At 38.2% G+C, this 21,362-nt stretch overlaps 1 long non-coding RNA gene across 3 annotated transcripts in view; it reads left to right on the top strand.

The window, feature by feature from the left end:
• The window catches only part of LOC111094009, a 156,768-nt gene extending 138,961 nt beyond the window's left edge, over positions 1–17,807 (top strand). For 2 of the 3 annotated variants that reach the window (XR_005384395.1, XR_005384396.1), the window contains exons 6-7: positions 6,991–7,030; positions 17,455–17,807. This is a non-coding gene — a long non-coding RNA (uncharacterized LOC111094009). The remainder of the gene's footprint in view (positions 1–6,990; positions 7,031–17,454) is intronic. The other variant, XR_005384397.1, reaches the window with a different exon arrangement.
• Positions 17,808–21,362: the final 3,555 nt, after the last annotated feature.

Genomic DNA, 21,362 nt, shown 5'->3' with positions numbered 1-21,362 from the left:
TGGGTCCGCATCCATTTGTCGTTATCAGCTTTGGTAATATTCTGGAAAATACTTTCAAAAAACTTACAAAGAAGAGACATTCACATTATTAGCTCAGTTACACAGCTGATAATGTTGAGCCTTGATTATTATTATTATTATTTAAATATCATTTTCCACTGCTCCACTATCCTCACAGATTCAGTGTATGTGAGCATTTAGGTCTTTTAAAGCTGGGACTGGAGTTTTGACTAATTTTGAGACTGATTTACACATTCAATACTCCTCTGCCAGCGTCCTCCAAATCAGTATCCTGTTATCCTAATGGGAATGCAGCTCCAGTGATCTTTAAAATGCCATCTCTTCTCAAGCCTGCATGTACCTCAGCATGCTTTTTCTTATAATCCAGATTGCCAGAACATAATTTTAGAAATGTGTTTTAACAGGGCATTAGATTTTTGAAATAGAAACACAAGGGTGTTGCTTTATAGAAGTACATATCAGAGGAACTGTAAGAAGCTTGCTTCGAGTGACTCAAAACAAAGTTAGAAAATATTGCCTGGGTGTTGTGAAAAGGAAGAGTATTTTTATTGATTGCTCAATGTGATGGGTAAAATTTCCTGTGAGGCCAAAGGATGACATATCACAACACTGAGAAATTTAACACATGTGAGGTGGCTTGAAAGTGTGCTGCTTTGAAGTGAAAGAGACCAGTGTTGGCTTCTTTTTTTTTTTTTTTTTCTTTCTGGGCTGTAATTTATATAATTCCAGAGTTTGAACAATTCTACCTTTCTCACTTCAAAGGATACAACAGTGTGGCAGTCAGAGTTCCAGAAGAGAGATAGCATTCTTGCAAGCCTCAAGGGCTAGAACTCCCCCACTCCTGAATACACCATGGTACTCCTTTTTGTCAATCCTATTCTCATATCTGAACTTCTACTCTATCTGAATATCTACTCTAATATCTGAATTTCTGAAGGGTGGTTTCTGTGTCTGTGTCATTTTATTTCAACCAATTTTTATAGATTGCCTAGTTGTGCATGAAGGGGGAAGTTAAGAACTCTAGTTTTCTGCATTTCTGAAATAAACACAGGGACTAATCTTGGAAAAGATTTGTTCGAGAGATGTTAGTAATGGAGAGAAAGCAGTGAACTGACAGGATTCCAAAGCCCTGACTCTTCAATAGTAAACATGCTCTTTAATCCAACTGAACGAAATGGTACCCCACCCCTCTAAAAAAGATATAACAAGACAAAGGTAACATTTGCTTCCTTTATATCTATTTTAATGGAATCTTCCCCAAATTTTCTTGGGCTGAAAGCCATAGAATCAGACAGGAAGAAGGTTTACAGAGGCCTATCAAATTTCTAAGCCCAGTCCAGGCCTTTTAGTATCATTTACTTCACTCTCCTGTAATGCTTTATAAGCCTGCCATACTATAAGGAACAAAGGGAATAATGCAGCATCAGGGATTGTTGCCCGAGAAAGAGCTGCAGAATTTGACCTTCCTTTTTTGAAGCCAACACTTAGCCTTCTCTGATATTTTGTAGCAGTAAGCCCTAAGTTTCATTTTAGGAAAGGACTTTCGGGGCTGTGCCACCTGGGGTTGCATCTGTTCACTCTCTATTCTGATGGGAGGCTGGGGGCCTTCTTCCTGTGCTAAGCTAAACAAAAGGTATTTCTCTCATCAGTAATGATAGAAAAAACTAAGCCACATTAAAAAAAAAAAAAACCCACCTGAATGAAAGCAGCAATAAGCATTTGTGATTTCCACTATTCTAAGCCAACAGCTCTTTACATTCACACACAATCAAATCTAGGCCAGCAGTCCATTTGTGCTTGGCATTTTTTTTTTTTTTTGAAAGCCTGAAAAGCCTCATGAATGGAGGAGAGGACACAGACCCCAGGCTTTATCCATGCTTTGGAACTTTTGTAGATTTCATTCAAATTGGTAGTGCTTTTTGAGAAATTTCTTTATGGCTTGATTTTCCTGAGGTTTTATTGATAAAGGTAAACTATATGAAGAACTATATTAGCACAGGAGGTTCTTTTTCAAAGAAGCATTTCAAAAGCCATTATGCAGGAGACACAGAGAGGGATGTCTGTATGGTTTCTGTTAACCTTATAGTAGAAAGTGTTCGGTTACCATTCTAGACCTAAAGGCACCCCCTCAGTTGCCATTTGGAACCTACAGAAGCTCTGTGCTTGGAAGTCATGGAGCAAGAATAGCATCTGGAGTGGGTTGAATAGTGTTCTGCCAAAGTTCATGTCTGCACAGAAACTGAGAATATGAGCATATTTGGAAATAGGGTCTTTGGCAGATGTAATTTGTTAAAGACCTTTAGTTGAAACCATTCTGGTTTTAGAGAGTCCTTATAAGAACACCAAATCCCTGTAAGAAAAGAGGATGTGTGAGGCACAGAGAAGCCTTCTGTGAAGATGGAGGCAGAGATTGTAGTGATGCTGTGACAGGCCCAGGAAAGTCAGGGATTACTGGCAACCATCTGTAGCTAAGAGAGAGAGGCAAGGGGAAGTTTCTCCCTCAGAGCTTCCAGAAGGAGCCAACCCCTTGATTTTGGACATCTGGCTTCCCAAAATATGAGAGAATGATCATTTGTTATGGCAGCCCTAGGGAAAAAAAGTAGCATCTCATGTTTAGACCTGCACTTTTCTCTTTTCTTTTTTTTCTTTTTTAAAAAAGATCTATTTATTTATTTGAGAGAAAGATAAAGAGAGAGCACATGCACATGAGTGGGGGTGGGGAGGGCAAAGGGAGAGAGGGAGAGAGAATCTTCAAGCAGACTCTCCACTGAGTGGGGAGCCCAACTCAGGGCTCAATCTCTTGACCCATGAGATCATGACCTGAGCTGAAATCAAGAGTTGGACACTTATAGCTGACTGAGCTACCCAGGTGCCACCAGACCTGTTCTAAGGAAATTTCTTGACTCCCCCCACCTTCCCTTGTTTTTGTTTATAATATTTATGTCTTTTGGGTTATATCAGGCTAGGACGTAATACAGAAAAGCTTTACTTTAGCTTCAGTTTTTTATAGCCACTAAATCTAAGAGGGTAGTAGAAAGAAAAGTCCCTTTCTTCAGTTGTGCATCAACCATATAATGCTATAGGGTCCTGACAGCTGAAAACTGTACTGTGGGCTTTCCATTGAGAAAGCTCTTTCCAGTGCCATGGATCTGTAATGTTGGGAAGGGTTGTATTGGACACACACCACACACATACACACACACCCCCCAATATGTAGAGAGACCTTGTGGTTTTACCCTTGGTTCTATAGCCATGCATTCAACAGTCCAAGATCTTGAGTACATGGCTGGTCATTCCTTGATCTAGACCACTGAACACATCTTTGACTTGGGCTGACAGTAAATATTTATTTCTGTTCTTTGCAGTCTTTGATAACAATAGAATTGTTTGACTGGGGCATGAAGAAGATATGTGTGTTTGTAAGAGAACCTTTGTACCTCAATATATTTTTCCTATGAAATCTCCAGTTGCAAAGACAATGTGTGTAGGCTTTTTTTTTTTTTTTTAACAGTCTTGCAGTCTTTTAGTCTTTTTTACATACACCATGCCATGAATTCATAGGGAATGGGTTCCTGCAGCTCAGGTTCCTTTCCATTGGCTCTTACCAAGTATGCTTCTCTGGGTGGGGCAGGTTGATGCTTCAGTTGAACCCAAGTACTTTTCTATTGGCTTTCTTCTCTTTCTGATCATTTTCTTTCACATACTCTAGGAAGCTACCTTGGCTCTTTGAGTGTTTAATATACTCAATACGTACATTAATTCTCTTGGCAAAAATCTTGCCCTTAACTTGTCTACAATAATGCAAACAGCATGCTGGGTAGCATTGTAGACTTTCCGAGTTCTGCAATGGTAATATTGGTGGGGCATTCCTTTTTTTTTTTTTTTTAAAGATTTTATTCATTTATTCATGAGAGACACAGAGAGAGAGAGAGAGAGAGAGAGAGAGAAAGAGAGAGAGAGGTAGAGACACAGGCAGAGGGAGAAGCAGGCTCCATGAAAGAAGCCCGACATGGGACTCAATCCTAGGACTCCAGGATCAGGCCCTGGGCCAAAGGCAGGAGGCAAACTGCTGAGCCACCCAGGGATCCCCTGGGGCATTCCTTTTTGAACAGTGCCCATTCCCTTGATGGACCCAGTATCCCCTTTCTTGTAGATTTGCATGTATGTGACCAAAGGAACAACCCCATGTTTTCTAAAAGGCCTAGAGAACATACATATAGTAGGTACCTCTCCTTTTTCCCTTTGAATTGGTCATTTTGGTGAAATTACTGGAAGGTGGTGGTTCTGGCTGAAGGGTAGTCTTAAAAAAATTTTTTTTATACCAGTGCATAAAGGAAGTTCTTTACTTTCAAGTGGTTAGGTAAAACAATAAACAATGTTTCGTGGGTGATTGCCATGTCCTATTCCAGAAGGTTGGCTAATGAGCAGTAGTTATAATACATAAAACTGAACAACAAGGCACCATGTGTAGACTTAATAACCTCTCCTTTTCCTCTTGGCAAATCCCTTCAAGACCTAGTGCTTTATTCTTTCCACGCTCTTTGTACTTCATGATTCTTCTCTTTCAGCAGAACTACTTGCTTTCCTTTTGTGCCATCACTTACCTGATTATACTAAAATTTCACTCTTTCAGTTGGTTCAGAGTAAAAAGAATAATTCCTCTTTGATTTTGGGATTTATTGCCTAATGGAGCGCTGTATCCTTATCTTATTGTCCTCTCCCCTTTGCTCACTAAGTCCCAGCCATGTCTGCCTTGTTTGATGGTTTTCACCGGAGGAAGCTCTTCTGGCCTTAAGGACTTTCAGACTGGCTTTCCCCTGTGCCTGGAATACATTTTCTGTTAGCACCATCTCATCTCTGATGCATCAGTGTCCCTGACCCCATTATATCCAATAGGCTTTTACCAATTATAAAACATTGTGTATTTCTTTCATAGTATTTATTATGATTTTTATTTGATGAATATTCCATGAGAATAGAGACTCTATCTTGTTTCTCAACACAGATTCCCAACACACTTATAGTCCCAAGAAAGTACATGGCAACATAGTGAGCAACCAAGACCATTTGATGTTGACAAGTGGATGATAGAGACATAGGTCTACTATTTCTACTAATACATGATTATCAACTGTGCTACATGCTATAAAAGAAAAATCTCAGAGCTTTGAGGATATATAATGGGGGGTTAGGGATGGCTTCCATGAGAAAACAATGTCAATTATGGCACTTGAAGAATGAGTAATATGTACGATGGTCAAGGCAGGGAACATTTTCCAAGTGAGAGGGAAGAGCATGTACTCAGGCATTGGGGTAGGAGATAATAGGATGCATTCAAAGATCTTTAGGGTCTTTTAAGAAACTCATTGTGCTGGAGTTTAGGGCACCAGCAGAAGACAACAAAGGAAAAGAAGGACAGACTGTGCACATAACTTTTCTCTCCCAGGAGATTGAAAACCCTGTAGATAAGGATTGAGTTGGGAGTAAGTGTATGAGGATGGATAGGCGATGGCTTTTTTTTTTTTTAATCTCCAGAATAATGGCTGACAGGTAGAAGAAGCTCAATTAATGATACTTAAGCAGAGGGGGCTTGGAGCTAGTGCTTCTTCCCAAAGTCAGCTCATGTGCAGCATCTGCAGATGAATAATTACACAGCTTGGAGAATAGCTATTTCTGTAGGGAGCCTGGCTCCCATAATTGCTGGTGAATAGATGCATCAGATGTGCCTCGAATTCCTTATTCTTTCAGCAAACTTTTATCATCACATTTTGTTCCTTATTATCCCAGTGGTCTTAACTTTTTAGAAAATGTCTGTGTCCAAAAGGCTGAATAGGGTAATCTGGCTAACCAATTCATGTCAGGAAGATTAGACTTTGTCTTATAAGATAAAGAATATCCATTACCCATTTTTAAAGGCAAAAACAAGCTCTAGTTTGTGCTTTGGCTAAAGAAAAATCTTAGCCAAACTATTAGGAACAAAATTCTTTGTCTCAAAACCTCATTTATTTCTATTAAAAATAATCTCAGATAGAGGAATTTGTTTAAAATGGAGAAAAATGGAGATGAAATGCTTTCCTCTTAAGTCATACATTGCATTTTATTTGTGAGATTGCAGTTCTTCGAACATGTTCCTGGAATGGAGAAATCCAATCATTTTAGGTACCAGTCATTAGTAGAAACATGCAATTGATTTATTATTTGAGAGGTAGTGAAACTAAAGCATTTTGTAAGAAGCTTTGCTCTAGAAGCTATTCACTAGTGATTTGAAAGCAGAAGGTATTACATTTTACCAAATAAAGGCTTGTTATATGTTTATTTTAAAAGTTGTTTCACTTGGTCATTGCTATGAAGGTCAAATTAACTATAGTCAAGAAATGCATTTTAACAAGACAAAATGGAATTGCATACTCCTATTGCCATGATTAATTTGTACTGTACACCTTAACATTCAATATGATAGAATGTCATTAAACCATGAAGCTGGCATTAATGAGGTCACCTGGTTCATACCAGGCTTTTGCATGGCATTTATTGATTTAACTGACTTCAAAAATTATTCTCTGAATAATATTTAAATGAAAGGTAGAAATGTCCTCACTCTTCATCTTGAACATGGAGTTTCAAAAGTTTAAAAGAATCTTTTATCCCATTCCCACTTTAAACAAACTTTTCTTTCTCTCAAATCACATCCCACCAAGTGCTCATGAAATTTTTGAAACATAGATTTAAACTTTCAGTTTATTTTGTGATGTTATTTTATTATGTAGTTGTATTTTTAAAAACTGCTGATAATGATCAGAGAGTCATTAATATTCTTATTAAAGTTTTACTAATAACTAATGAATATTACTGATATCTGAATTAGGATTAATGCCAAAATCAAAAATGTTGAAAAATTATACTTTTATTATGAATTTAATTTCCTGATCTATCACTCACTTCTCCCCCTTGTATTCCTTTTTCATTTAGGTATGACAAATCGTTTGGCATATAAATCTTGGAGGGTAAGGTAAAGTATATTATTCAACCTCGAAAGCATATTAATAGATCAAAAAATTTGTTTATTAACTACAGTGATTGAGCAGGATTGATTCAAATCCTATGTCTGTAAATGAAAATGATTTTCTTGCCCAAGAAAATATCTCAGTACTAGCCAATCTTTTAGAAAGGAATGGCAAATTTATGGCTGACTTAGAAATATGGCTTTTATATCTGAAGAGCAAGATCAGTGCCTTTCAGAATGAACTAAATGTGGTAGGTATACAGTGACCGACACATGGTAGGTGCCTAATAGTTCCTCAGCTGCTTTCCATGAGCTATAGCAGCACCTCTCCTCAGGTGGTCCCTGGACCAGCAGCATCAGAGATATATGGGAACTGGTTAGAAATGCAGGTTCTCAGGCCCCACCCCAATCTTACTGAATCAGATACTCTGGGGCTGGGCTCTAGCGTTGAGAGGTTTTTTTTTTTTTTTTTTTTTTTTTAGATTTCATTTATTTACTCATGAGAGACACACAGGGAGAGGCAGAGACACAGGCAGAAGGAGAAGCAGGCTCCTCAGGGAGCCTGATGTGGGACTCAATCCTAGGACCCTGGGATCATGACCTGAGCCAAAGGCAGAAGCTCAACCACTGAGCTACCCAGGTATCCCTAGCAATGAGAGATTTAACGAGCTCTCCAGATAATTCTGATGCATGCTAAAATTTGAGAATCTCTGCTCTCGAAATTTTAATGTATTGAGCTTCTGCTAATTTTCTAGGATATCCCTTAAGAAAAATGAACCTAAATTCTACTCATTTTCTCTGTAATGCTTTCCTAACACAGCTAATCTTTGTTTAGTTCTTGATGATGGGTTTGCATTGTGCTAACCCCTTAAGAGATTATCTCACATAATTGTTGCTACAATATACTATTATTATGTCCATTCTAGAGATGGGAAAACTGAGGCTTTAAGAAGTTGAAAAATTTGGGGCACCTGGGTGGCTCAGTGGGTTAAGCAGCTGCCTTCCCAGGGTCCTGGGATAGAGCCCTGCATTGGGTTCCTTGCTCAGCAGGGAGCCTACTTCTCCTTTCCCTCTGCCTGCCTCTTCCCCTGCTTGTACGATGTCTCTGTCAAATAAATAAAATCTTAAAAAAAAAAAAAAGAAGCTGAATGATTTGCTGTCAGGGTCAGAAAGCTGGTAAAGGGCATGGAGTGGGGACTCAAATCCAAGTGGTCTGATATATTTGCTCTTCATCATTGCACTATAAAACTCTTTGTTACTGAACAATTAACACATAGGAAAACCTGTGCTAACAAATCTATTGGATCTCCCCTTACACTCTGATCTTTCCAACCATAATCTAAAATGAGCAATTGCTTGCTCAGACTGCATTAGTTTTAGTTTCCATTTGTGCTAGCTGTAGTTGTTCAAATTGACATGCCCCCAAAGTTTGGAGCCGGTAATAACTTTAAAAATGTACCAGCCGATGGAATTTCACTTTGGCTGCGTGTTTGGAATGAGCACACTTGGAATACAGATATTTTCCTTCTTGGAAAACAGCAGCACATGCTGACTCAGCAGATAAGTAGGAGATAAAGCAGAGAGGAGAAAACAGCAATTCGGAGAAAGCCAGAGAGTGGGGATGGGAGGTGAGTTTGGAAGCAGGGCAGATGACAGAATGAATGGTGCCGACACACACTCCAGGGAGTAAAAGTACTGACTACAGTTAGAAGGGAGGAAGTCATGACTCTGGCTTCCAGTTGGAAGGTCCCCGGTGAGTTGTATCAGCAAGCACTGGGGCCACCAGACCCTGATTTTTGTTTAATGGCTCCAATGCAAGGAAACTCTGGAACGAAAGACTTCAGTCGATAAAAAGCTGTGCCCTGAGGAAAACAGGTGATTGCGAGGTTGATGCAAGCAGGGAAAGGTCTCTGCTGTTCATCTCTTTTTCCTTTACCTTCTTCCCTCACCTTCGTATTTTAGAGGCAACTCTCTTCAACTTATTTATGTGTCCTTGGAATTTCTGTGTAATGCTGAGTTTGTCCTCTGTGTGTCAATGACTGGTGGTGCTGCTGAAATTCGGAGGAGGGAAGCTCTCCAATTATATTTGGGGGCACTTCAGGTCTGTGCTAGGTAGCAGGTTGAGCTGTTATCATACTGTAATGAAGCTGTCCTCTGCCATCCGCGGCTTGGCTTGGAGAACCTCACCAGATACCCCTGGGAGGTCAGCTCTTCAAGGGCACATTTTAAAGCACGGGACCCCTACAGGGCACAAGAAGAGGCTTTGAACAATTGAGTGTAATCTTTTTAATATTATGTTTTCCCCAGGATAACACCTAATTGCTTTGTAAATTTTTTGCCTTTAACAGTCTTGCACAGGAGGCAATTATGGATCTTTTTTTTTTCATGTGTAAAACACTGTCTCAGGTCTATTTCTTTCAACTTTTGTTTATGCTGCCCAGTTAGACAACCTGTACGGCTTGTCCTTATGACTCCTTGTCATCTTCCAAGTTATGTCTTTCATTCTTTAAGATTTTCATGTTCTCTGACGAAGAGGTGAGTTACCAGGCAACCGCATCAATTGTACTTCTGTGGCTTGCTATCAAGGCAGAAAAGGGACTAACCAGTTCACTTTTAATATAATTGACGCAACTCTCAATGCTCAGATCTCTGTGTCTAAGCTTGAACAGCTTAGAGAATTTGGGAGCTGTGAAGGCTGATTTTTCTTGAGGAGACAAGCAAGATGCCCAAGTAACCTTCCTAGAAGCTATTAATTCTCAGTCATTGCTCAAATTTCAGAATTGGGGCTGGTCCTCAAATGCAGAGTGCACCTTTACCTCAAGCAGCTCACAGTCTGATGCGGGTAGGCTCTGCATATCAAATCTCCCAGGAGATTGATTTTTGCTTTGGAGACCAGAACCATTAGGTCTCAAGTCCTTTTCCACTCCTTTCCAGAGTACTATCCCTGGTTTTTCATAATTACACTATTAGTCCTCACTGCCACAAGCCCACCTTCCTTTGCAGGTCTTTGTAGTCATGGATCTTAATTATTCTACCCACATTGGCTTGCCTCTCTGCCTATGAGCCTTTTATTATGTAAAATGTTCATGAAAAGGGAATTTGGCATTCTTGCCTTTGTTATAAAAACAAATCTCTGAGATTATGCAAGTCCTATTACTTTGCCCTCAGAAAAAAATGTAATTGTTATGTCAGACAATATTTATCCTATTTCCATTACTATTTCTTGGTGACTGAATGACACTGGATATTTGTGCCTTCAAAGGTAGGAGAGCTATTGTTACCTGTGCAAAAACTGCATCATAAAGGATTTGATCTTTGGGTTGATTTTTGTTGTTTGGTTGTACTGAATATTGTTTTCATTTGAGCAGAACGGCAAAGCAATTTTGATGATTTGTTAGAAAGCTATTCTGGATTTAAATACTTGTTTTGGGTACATATGCTGAAGTATATTCTTTCCCTCATTAATACATGGTTAAGGTGATATCGACTGGATCTATTCATGTCCTTCTGCTTGGACATAAGGACATTTGGAGAAATTCAAGGGCCTGCAGGTCGCAAAACGTGGACTCCTGACCACGCTGTGCCATAGCCAGCTAGTGGACCTTGCCCAGCCACATAATTGCTCTGGGCCTTCAATCACACATTGAAGAAGTCCTATAAGTCCTATAATTGTAAGCTATGTTTTAGTTCTCACCTCCTGATTTGTTTTCATATATCTAATGATGGTAGAAGGGCTAATAAGGCACAAGCTAACTACAGAAGGATCTCTATGGGTGGGCTGGTGTTCTTGTAATGCTGAGCTCTGCAGAGTTCACTACTAAAGTGCACACTTCCTTTCACAATGCACAGGCAAGGTCTGCTTATTCCTGTGGTTGAAGTGTGAGGCAATGAACTTGAATTCACAGTATTTCCATTGGTTAAATAAGTAAGTTGATTTGCTAGAAAGCTCATCTTTTCTGGCATGGCCACTGAAATAGGCAATCACTATTCATCAAGATATCATCAATAATTTCTCCACCAGGGAATGAATACTGCAAATGCTTTGGAGTTATCGTTCCAGTCTTTTCATCAAACATTTATCTTGCTTATAAACAAAGTGATATTGAATATAAGGCTATGTATCTTGTTCTGTTCTTTCATCTTTGTATTATGTTATTAACATTCTTTTTTTAATATTTTATTTATTTATTTATGATAGTCATACAGAGAGAGAGAGAGGCAGAGACACAGGCAGAGGGAGAAGCAGGCTCCATGCACCGGGAGCCCGATGTGGGATTCGATCCCGGGTCTCCAGGATCGCGCCCTGGGCCAAAGGCAGGCGCCAAACCGCTGCGCCACCCAGGGATCCCTGTTATTAACATTCTTTAAAAATATTTCTTTCTTGAGGCACTTGGGTGGCTCAGTTGGTTAAGCCGCCAACACTTGATTTCAGCTCAACTCATAATCTCAGGGTTGTGAGATCGAGCCCTGCATTAGGTTCCACGCTCAGTGGGGAATCTGCTTGAGATTCTCTCTATCCCTCTGCCCTTCCCTCTGCTCACACTCCTGCAGTATCTCTCTCTAAAATAAATGAAAATCTTTAAAGAAGTATTTCTTTCTTGAGCTTCATCTTGCATGTGTTAAAAGTGTATTTCAGGCCTGTTTTAGTCCATTTTTAAGATGTTCTTCATACTCAGGGCTTAGATTCATTGAATACTTTTTATACACCAATTACTTTAAATGTGTGATCTTACTTCATATTCACAATAACCCATGAAGTAGGTATTATGATTATTGCCATTTTATATACTTGACAACTCAACATTAGAAAACTCAAGTAACTTGCCTAAAAGTTATCCAACTGGTAAGTGGGGAGGACAGCATCCACACTCAGGGTGTGAATCTAGATTCCCAGGTCCTTACCAATTACCTTAAAGAATGAATCTGTAGTCTTCAGGCTGTTGTTGACATAAGTTGTGTTAGAGATGCTTCAGTCTTATTGTTTTGATCCAAAATACTTATATAATTAAGAAAATGGATAAAAGAGGTACCTGGGTGGCTCAGTCAGTTAAGTGTTGCCTTTGACTCAGGTCATGATCCCAGGGTCCTGCTCAATGGGGAGCCCGTGTCTCCCTCTACTGCTGTAGCTCCTACTGCTCATGCTCTCTCTATCAAATAAATAAATAAAACTTAAAAAAAAAAACGATGAATAATATTCTATAAAAAAAGAAATGGAAAAAAGAAAATGGCCATTCAACTAATATCTATATCTATATATATGTATCTATCTCATTGCTCTTTTCTGAATCTTGGTTTTCTCATCTATATAATAAATGTATAATGTGTTAACACAGTGTGTTAACAATTCTTTAACTCAAAAAACTATTGTGAAAATTTAAATAATGAATGTGAAACTTTGTTAGAAATTAAGAGCAAAGCAGCTCTGCCTTCCAAGCAGAGATTCTGTATTCTGAGATCATTCTCATATGATTCGGAACTCTAAGATTTTGGCAAGAAACACCCAGACAAGTAAAATCAGTTTTTTTCTTCTTGAATGAATCAGATATTTCTTTGGGTTCAAGATTTCAATTCGAAAATATTTATTTGAAATAGTAAAGACCTTTTTTTAAAAAGAGAAATTTCAACAAGAAATGAACTGAATCATGGAAGTCAGCATGTCATAAAGGATTCAACCATTCATTCAACATGTAACAAATGGTTTCTTACTGTGCTAAGCACCGTAGATGCACAGGCACTGCCATGTGCTGGGACCACCACAACAAAGAGGGATCTCAGCCCCAACAAAACTCTCTGTGACCATTTGTCATAAAAGCTGGCGAAGAGGTCCTTTAATACATGTGAGGGACATCATTGAGCTTATCTTACTTTACAGATAAGAAAAACAGGTCCAGAGATGTGAAGCAACATGACCAAGGTTGACTAGCTGGCCAGCGACAGAGATAGAACTAGGTAAAACCAGCCCTGCAACTCCATGCTTCCTTTCAGTGAATTGCTACCCGCAGATCCCAGATGAAGTAGATGGAGAAGCCAGTGCCTTGGTGCTTGGAAGGTATTAGGTGGATGTTTGTGTACCAGGAGCAGTAGATTTTCTCTTCCATCCCAATTTGAACAGAAACATTTCTGGCTTCTCTGAAAGCTTGTTTTGGGTGTGACAAGCCTATATTTGCTTCCCATCCCAATCATTACGCTGCAGCACTGTTCCCCTGATCTCAAATTCACTTTCTATATTTCTTGGCCACTGGGCACATTATTTGACATTTATTTACACTTATCTTGCATTTTCCATCTTCTAAGCCCACATATAACACATCATAATGTAAATCTTTGTCTGACGTTCGGCATTTGGCTACCTTATTATTTACTGTGCTGTGTCCCTCCTCTTCCCCGTTTAATTTAATGTACAAATCTTGTTCTCAGTACCAAGTCATTTGTATACATAATTAAAATATGCGATCCCTCCCAACACTGATCCTTGTCATATGTCTTACTAGTAATTTCTTTCCCAGACAGTGAATATTTTGCTTTGATTTATTTATTTCACTCTCTGTAAGGAGACGGGGCAGAGCAAGCTCAGCAATGTTCCTGAAGCCCAAAGCTATTCTTTAAAGTCCTAAAGAATCACAGCATCCTTTAGCATTTACTCATTTCCTGAGTGATTTGGACATGTTTCTTTTCGTTTTCTTTCTTTTTTTTTTAAGATTTTATTTATTTGAGAGAGACCAAGAGCACAGGGGAGGAAGGGGCAGAGGATGAGAATATCCACGCAGACTCCCACTGAGTACAGAGCCCATCGTGGGGCTCCATCTCACAACCCAGGAGATCCTGTGCTGAGCTGATCCCAAGAGTCTGTTGCTTAACCTCCTGAACCACCCAGGTGTCTTCTGACATGTTTCTTTTTAATGAAAAGAAGTTCTGATCAGTAATTATAGTAAAGATATTAATGACACACTTATGATGGGGAACCACTTCTCCCATTTAGAGACTTTACAATTGGAGATAAGATTTGAGTTCATGCTTACCATGTTCATTATTCTTCTCTCTTGGTGTCATACAGGGACCATTTCTGGATAAAGGATATTGCACTAGATAACTAATCTGAGATTTTTTTAATGGCTCTGAAGCTGTTAACTAGGGGCCTGATTGCATAGGGACCTACAGTGAGTTAACTCTCACAGACATCTGGCAAATTGCTTCCAAACAGACATTGCATGGCTGAGAAATTCTCTGATGTTTGAAACTTTCTGCTAGTTGAATAAGGAGTATTTAACAGTGTGAACCAATAAAGCTGTCCTCATTTTTTAAGCAAAACCGTCCATGTGGAGTTGTTTATAAGCACCCCCCACCCCCACACATGCATTCCCAAGCTTCTGAGATTTTTCTCACCAGCTTTGATGTTTAACAGGTGTCATATATCTGCCATTTCTTAATTAGGTGAGGTTTTAACATGCATATGCCTTGGGGATCAATAATGGATTGATGGAAATGAACACTGATGCATATAAGAACTGTTTTCTAACATGGAGGGTTGTTGGGGAGGGTTGAGAGGGGAAGAGTTCTGTGCATAGGGAAGAAAGCAAGTGGAGTGAGGTGAATGGGGGAGCATAGTACCTGGCAGTTTCTCCAAAACCCAGGTTTCCTAATCAGGGAACTTTAAGGCTGTATACTCCACTGCATTGATGTCCAGTGCTACTTCAGATTTAACCCTTTACATGGGCAAAGCTTACCCTCACACTCAAAAGTATAAGGCCAGCCTACTGATACCAAATGTCTCCTAAGGTTCTGATCTGTGAAGGGCAAGTGTGAAAGGCAGAGACTGAGAGCTAAAAGACTGATGTGATTCTATTTCTCCTCAGGAACTCCCATTTCCTCCTCCCCTAGAGAAGTGAAAAGCCATGAAATCCATCTCTGGATGTCTGCAGACCAAGAGATGTTTATTTTATTTTTCAGTCAACATAGGCACTGTGAATCCTTTAAAAATTTCAATCTTGATTTTTTTTTTTGTCAACACCATTGGCTCCACTTAGAGAATCATCCTTCTATGAGATGGTTCTTGAGGTAGTACTTTGTCTTTCTCTGGAGATAAACTCAGTTCACTTCCAAAATTTTCCTCAGAAGTGCCACAACCCCAAAAAGACATGACAAACCAGAAAAGAAAGCAAGCACTTCCTTGAATAGATACGGACCTTAAGCACACAGTTTATTTGACTCTTTCAGTTTTTTTCTCATGAGTATTGGCCTTATTCAGCTGGATATATCCATTGGCTGTACCAGTAGTTAAAAATATTGTCTACTTGCATCGTCTTTTCTTCTTTATTTTTAATTTATATACAGTAAAATTTACTCCATTTAGTGTACAGTCTATGAGTCTTGAAAAATATACACAGCTGTGTAACCACCACCATAGATAAAAATAAAGAATAGTTCTAGTACCCTAAATACTCTTTCGCATTGCCCTCTGTAGTTACACTCAACTCCCTGGACCCTCCACCCCTGATGCAATGTCTTTGTTAGATATGTAATTTGCAAATAATTCCAGTCAGTGACTTAAAAAATTCTCTGAAATGTCTTTCACCGTGCAAAATTTTGAATTTTGATGAAATCTGCTTATCAATCATTTCCTTTTGTAGATCATATTTTGGTGTCAACTATCAGATGTTTAATCCAAAGTTTCAATGATTTTTTCCCCATTATTTCTTCTAAAAGACTGATATTTAGAAGACTTTATATTTAGGACTGTAATCTATTTTTATTTTATTTTACTTATTTAAAAAATATATTTTATTTATTTATTCATGAGACACACAGAGAGAAAGGTAGAGACCTCGGCAGAGGGAGAAGCAAGCTCCCTGCAGGGAACCTGATGTGAGACTCAATCTCAGGTCCCCGGGATCACAATCTGAGCTGAAGGCAGACGCTCAACCAGTGAGCCACCCAGATGTCCCAGGACTGTAATCTATTTTTAAATTAAGTCTTGTAAAATAAGGCACATGTTGAGATTCTTGTTTTGAAAATGGAAGTCTAATTGTCAGGCATTTGTTGAAAATATCCTCTTTCCTTTTAATTGCCTTGGCACCTAGGCCAAAAATCAACTGAGGGTAAATGTCAATTTTTATTGACTTACCTCTTCTTTCACCAAAACCACACTGTTTTGATTACTGTAACTTTATAGTAAGTCTTGAAATAGGATGATATGAGTCTTCTAATTTGTTCATCTTTTCAAAATTGTTTTTGATTATCTGTGTTCTTTCTGACTTCTGTATACATTTTGGAGTCAGTCGTCAATTATCTACAGAAAAGGTTGCTACTTAGATTGAGAACACATTGGGTCTATACACCAAATGGGGGCCATTGGCATTTTAATAATACGGAATTTTCCAATCTATGGCAGTGACCCTTCCTAAATTAGGAGCGTCCAGATTTCTTTCATCAGTGTTTAGCAGTTTTCAGCATACAGATCCTGAACATATTTTGTTAGATTTATACCTAAGCTTCATTACTAGGATGCTATTTTAAATGTCTTTCTTTTCAAATTTCAAATTCAAGTTGTTTGCTACTTATTTATTTACAGGAATATGACAACTTCTGTATATAGATCTGGTATCCTGAAGTCTTGCTTAAATTCACTTATTTGATCAAGGAGTTATTTTGAAGACTCTTTTGGATCCTTTACACAGATAATTCTGCTCATGAATAAAGACAGTTTTCTCTTTCTGTCCAATCTGTATGCCTTTTTTTTTTCCTTTTTGTTATCTTATTTACTGGTAAGGACTTACACTATGATATTTAATAACAGAGGGGAGAGAGGATAACCTTGCCTTTTCCCAGATCTTGGGTGGAAAGCATCTAGTCTCTTACCATTTTGTGTAATGTTAATTGTATTATTATTATTTGTAAATGCTCGTTGTAGGTTCAGCTCTCTCCTATTTATAGTTGGTAACATTTTTTAGCATAAAGGAATGTTGAATTTTATCAAATGGTTTTTCTGTATCTTTTGAGATGTTAATACATTTTTTCATAGTCTCTTACATTGGGTGATTTTTGAATGCTGAACCAGCCTTGCCTTCCTTAGATGAACCCCACTTGGTTGTGATGAGATCTGTTTCTATATAGCACTGGATTTTGATTTGCTAATATCTTATTGAGGATTATTGTGCTTAAATTCATGAGGGATATTGCTTGAGAGTTTTCTTGTAATGTATTTGTCTGTCTCTGGTATTAGAGTAATGCAGGTCTCATAAAATGGGTTAGAGAATGTTGCTTCTTTTCCATTTCTTGGAAGAGATTGTAAAATTGATATAATTTCTTGATTAAAAGTTTAGTAGTTTACTTCTTCAAGTAAAACATGGAAATCTAACTGTATATATTCCAATATCAGCTTTACTTGCTTAAAAGGAAATTGTTGCCTTTGTTTTTTTTTCCCCTCTTTTCAGTTTTTGTGAGCTAGAGCATGGGCATGGCTACAGTCCAGTTTTAAGCATGCAGAAATGGACGAAGGCTGGGAATAGTGAAACAGTGAGAAGGAAGAAATCTATATCCTTCAGTGACCATCTGGGGCAGAGCCACTCTACAAACAAGGACTCCTCATCTTTGTAAGAGTAAGAAAAACATCTGCTCTCTTAAAGCCACTACTTTATGGTCTTTTTTGTTAAAATGGCTTAGCCTTTACCCTATTTATCCCGACTTAAAAGAAGATCCTTTTGTCTAAACATTATTGAGATTCACCTGCAAGAAGTCGAGTGGGATTAAACACAGGAGGAAGCTATGAATAGATTCAATTTCTGCCATGCCGAAGGTTATAAAACAGAGTGAGAGCACAGCCTCAATTTTCCCAGAGCAGCAGACTGTGTTTCATGCACACTGAAATTTCTTGCAGCATCTCCCTCCCTTGGGCCAATTTAGAGATCTGGATTGCTTGGACTACATTTTCCCAACTACTGGCAATAAGCAAGAAGAAAAGTGTTATTTGGTCATATCTGACAGAGCTTAGGACCTCTTTGGTAGGTCTTTTTCATAGTGTCCCCAAATTGCTATTTCATTAGTTAAAGAAACTAAATATGAGCAAATACAGAGAATGTAGTCTTTCCTGATTTTGGACCAATCCAAAAATACAATGCCTGCATAAAGCTTAGAGTAGGTAAAAGAAAAAAAAAAAAGTTGGAGAATATATGCTTTTGCATTTACGGCCCAAGTAGTTTGAATCTCAAGAGACTAAATTTAATAAATGAATTCAGTTAACTCCAACAGTCTTGAATTCCTCAATACATGGGAATGGTCCCATTGTAGAGGGAACAGTTATCATTTGGAAGCCTAATCATGCTGGGCAGGTAAAAAAAATCCACAACTGCCCCCCAAAACAAACAAACAAAACAAAACAAACAAACAAACAAACAATGTTCTTAACTATACAGAATTTCATTACCAGAAAATACAGATGACAAACTTCTGCTCTTTTCCTTCTCTTTCCCTCCTTGCTCCATGTAGATTAGTTATATGCATTGGTACTACCCCATCAGAAAACAAAACCTTATGGCACTTTGTAATATTGAGAAAGTGAGTACATTTTATAACTGGGCAGTTTCACAAATAATGAGGTGTGTGCACATGCACTTCAGAATATATACACATGTACATCGATCTTAATAGCATCATTGTGGTAATAGCCTCAAATTGAAAACAATTGTCTGATCCAAATGTCCATCCATCAACAGTAGTATGAGTAAAAAGTTATGTGTGTTTCACACAGAAATCATAAAGCTACGAAAATGAATACATCTCAGATACAGACAACTTGGGTTTATTTTGTAAATATAATGTGGACCAAAAAAAAGAAGAAGCAAAAGAATACATCAGTCATGTTTCATTCATGTATAGTTTTGAACTATGTCAATTAGGAATGTGTTCATAAATGTATATAGTAAGACTATAAAGAAAAGCAAGGAAGTGATTACCTTATCAGGTGAAAATGGTAATTATCTCTGGTGGGATGGAGAGGATTGTCATTGGAATAGGACAGAGATGGAACTTCAAGGGGTGCTGCCAGTGTTCTATTTCTTGGTTTGCTTGTGGTCATTGGGTGTATTAATTGTTTCTTGCCACAAAACCAATTGGCAGAAAGGGAGTTAAAGGTGTCCATGGACACCTGCAAAATCTCACATTGCCACTGTCTTTGTCCTAATGTTGAAACATCAGGGGTCCTGTCCACTGTGCTTTGCTTCTCAGAGAGGCTTGTACCTTTGTGAAGGAGTAGCTAGAGGACAGGGGAACTCATTTATATGTTTTCAACATCAAAGAACTTAGACCCAAGCATGGGCTTGGAGATGAATGACTGTGGTCACTCCATTTATGCAGGGGGTCATGCAGGGAGTCGCAGGAAAGTCATGATTCAACTGAAGTGAATGGCCATTTAGCACTTTTCTTTATTAAGCTATCATGTGTCACATGACTTTTAATGCTTCATCTTACTTATGTTTAAGTTATTTGATATAGATATTAAGTTAGATATGGATACTATATCTACCTTATGTACTAAGACAGACTATATTAAAGCAGTTTTACATGCTCTATTTTACTTGGGTGGTAATGAGTTTAGGGCAGCTGGCTTCACAGGTGGGTGTCTCTTTTTGTAATTGACAGAGTGCATACTGGACTTGAGTTCAGGTGGTGGTGGCAACAGATGCCCTTCATGAGCACAGGGGCCTTAGCAAATATCACGCCTAAGTTGTGTGATAGTAGACAAGGTTCTTTTGAACAGTTGATTCTTCTGGCATTCTCAGAAATTGCTGATATTTTTCACTATGGAAGCTCCCACAGAACAGATTGAGGGGATGACATTAGGAAGACAAATGGCTGAGAAAAGATTCAAAACAAGTAAGAGGAAGAAAGCCCAATGTGTTAGCCCTGTGTGTGTATAGGGTACTCTGGAAAGACACACTAAATAAGGCTGTGTGACCAGGGTTGTTATGTCTTAAATTCCTTTCTCTAAGAGGGAAGTGTTAGTGACCTGATAAACAATTTCTCTTAGTTAGCGTGAGTGGATTGACATCCTGCCAGCAGTCCCAGAAAGAGCCACAGAGGACCAGTGGCATGGGGTAGAAATGCATAATGGTAGGGAAGTGTCCTTGGATAGACTCCTCAAGGGTAAAAGCCACATCCTTCGTTGACCATTGGTTAATGGTTAAGCCTATGGTTAAAGAAACCGTATATATATAGTGTCATATATATATGTGTCATATATATATATATGTCATATATATATGACAGACCCACAGCTGGCATCATACTCAACAGTGAAAAGCTGAAAGTTTTCCCTTTCAGACCAGAAACAAGACAAAGGTGCCCACTGTTACCAATCCTATTCGGCATGATCCTGGAAATCCTAGCCAGACTGGTCTGTCAAGGAAAAGAAATAAAAGACATTCAGGTCAGAAAAGAAGTAAAATGGTCTCTGTGTTGAAGACATCTTGTGTATAGAAAATCCTGCAGATTCTACCAAAACTATTAGATCAAATGAACAAATTTAGTAGTTTCAGGATACAGCATCAACAACAACAAAAGACAACTGTTAAAAAAAAAAGAGTCCTGCCATTTGCAACAACAGGGATGGAACCGGAAGCATTATGCTAAGTGAAATAAGTTGGTCAGAGAAATATAAACTCTATTATATTGCTTGCATGGGAAATCTAAAAATATTAAACTCAAATAGAGTAGAATGGTGGTTGTCAGAGGTCAATGGGTGGGGGGAATGGAGAGATGTTGGTAAAAAGGTACAAAATGAGTAAGTTTTGGGGCTATAATGTACAGCATGGTGACTACAGTTAACAATAGTATATTGTAAACCTGAAAGTTGCTATGAGAGTAGAGATTTAATGTTTTCACCATAACAAAAACTGCAGTTATGTGAGTTAGAGGATGTAACCAACCTTATTGTGGCAAGCATTTCATAGTATATATGTGTATCAAATCATTCCACTGTACACTTCAATTTATACAATGTTACACATAAATTATATTTCAATAAAGTTGGAAAAGATGGGTTACTAGGTAAATATCACCAGGAATGTTTATTATTTAGAAGGAAAATTAAAATTACTTCTAATGCCCGATGCCAATATTGACCCTAAACAGACAGTTAAAAACAAAATTGAATCTATACAAGAATAAAGATTTATGTGAATACTTACCTAATCTCAGGAGATGAAGAGCCTTCTAGTAATAGGACTAATGAAAGTATCATGAAGAAAAAGGAATAGATTTGGCTATATTGAAATTACAAAACTTATGTAAAAACTGAACAAAATTGATAGACAATAAACTGATAAAATATTTGTCTCAAACCAAA

This window comes from Canis lupus, chromosome 35 (assembly GCF_011100685.1).
Source record: "Canis lupus familiaris isolate Mischka breed German Shepherd chromosome 35, alternate assembly UU_Cfam_GSD_1.0, whole genome shotgun sequence".
NCBI lineage: Eukaryota > Metazoa > Chordata > Mammalia > Carnivora > Canidae > Canis > Canis lupus.
This window is presented reverse-complemented; position numbering and strand designations above follow the sequence as displayed.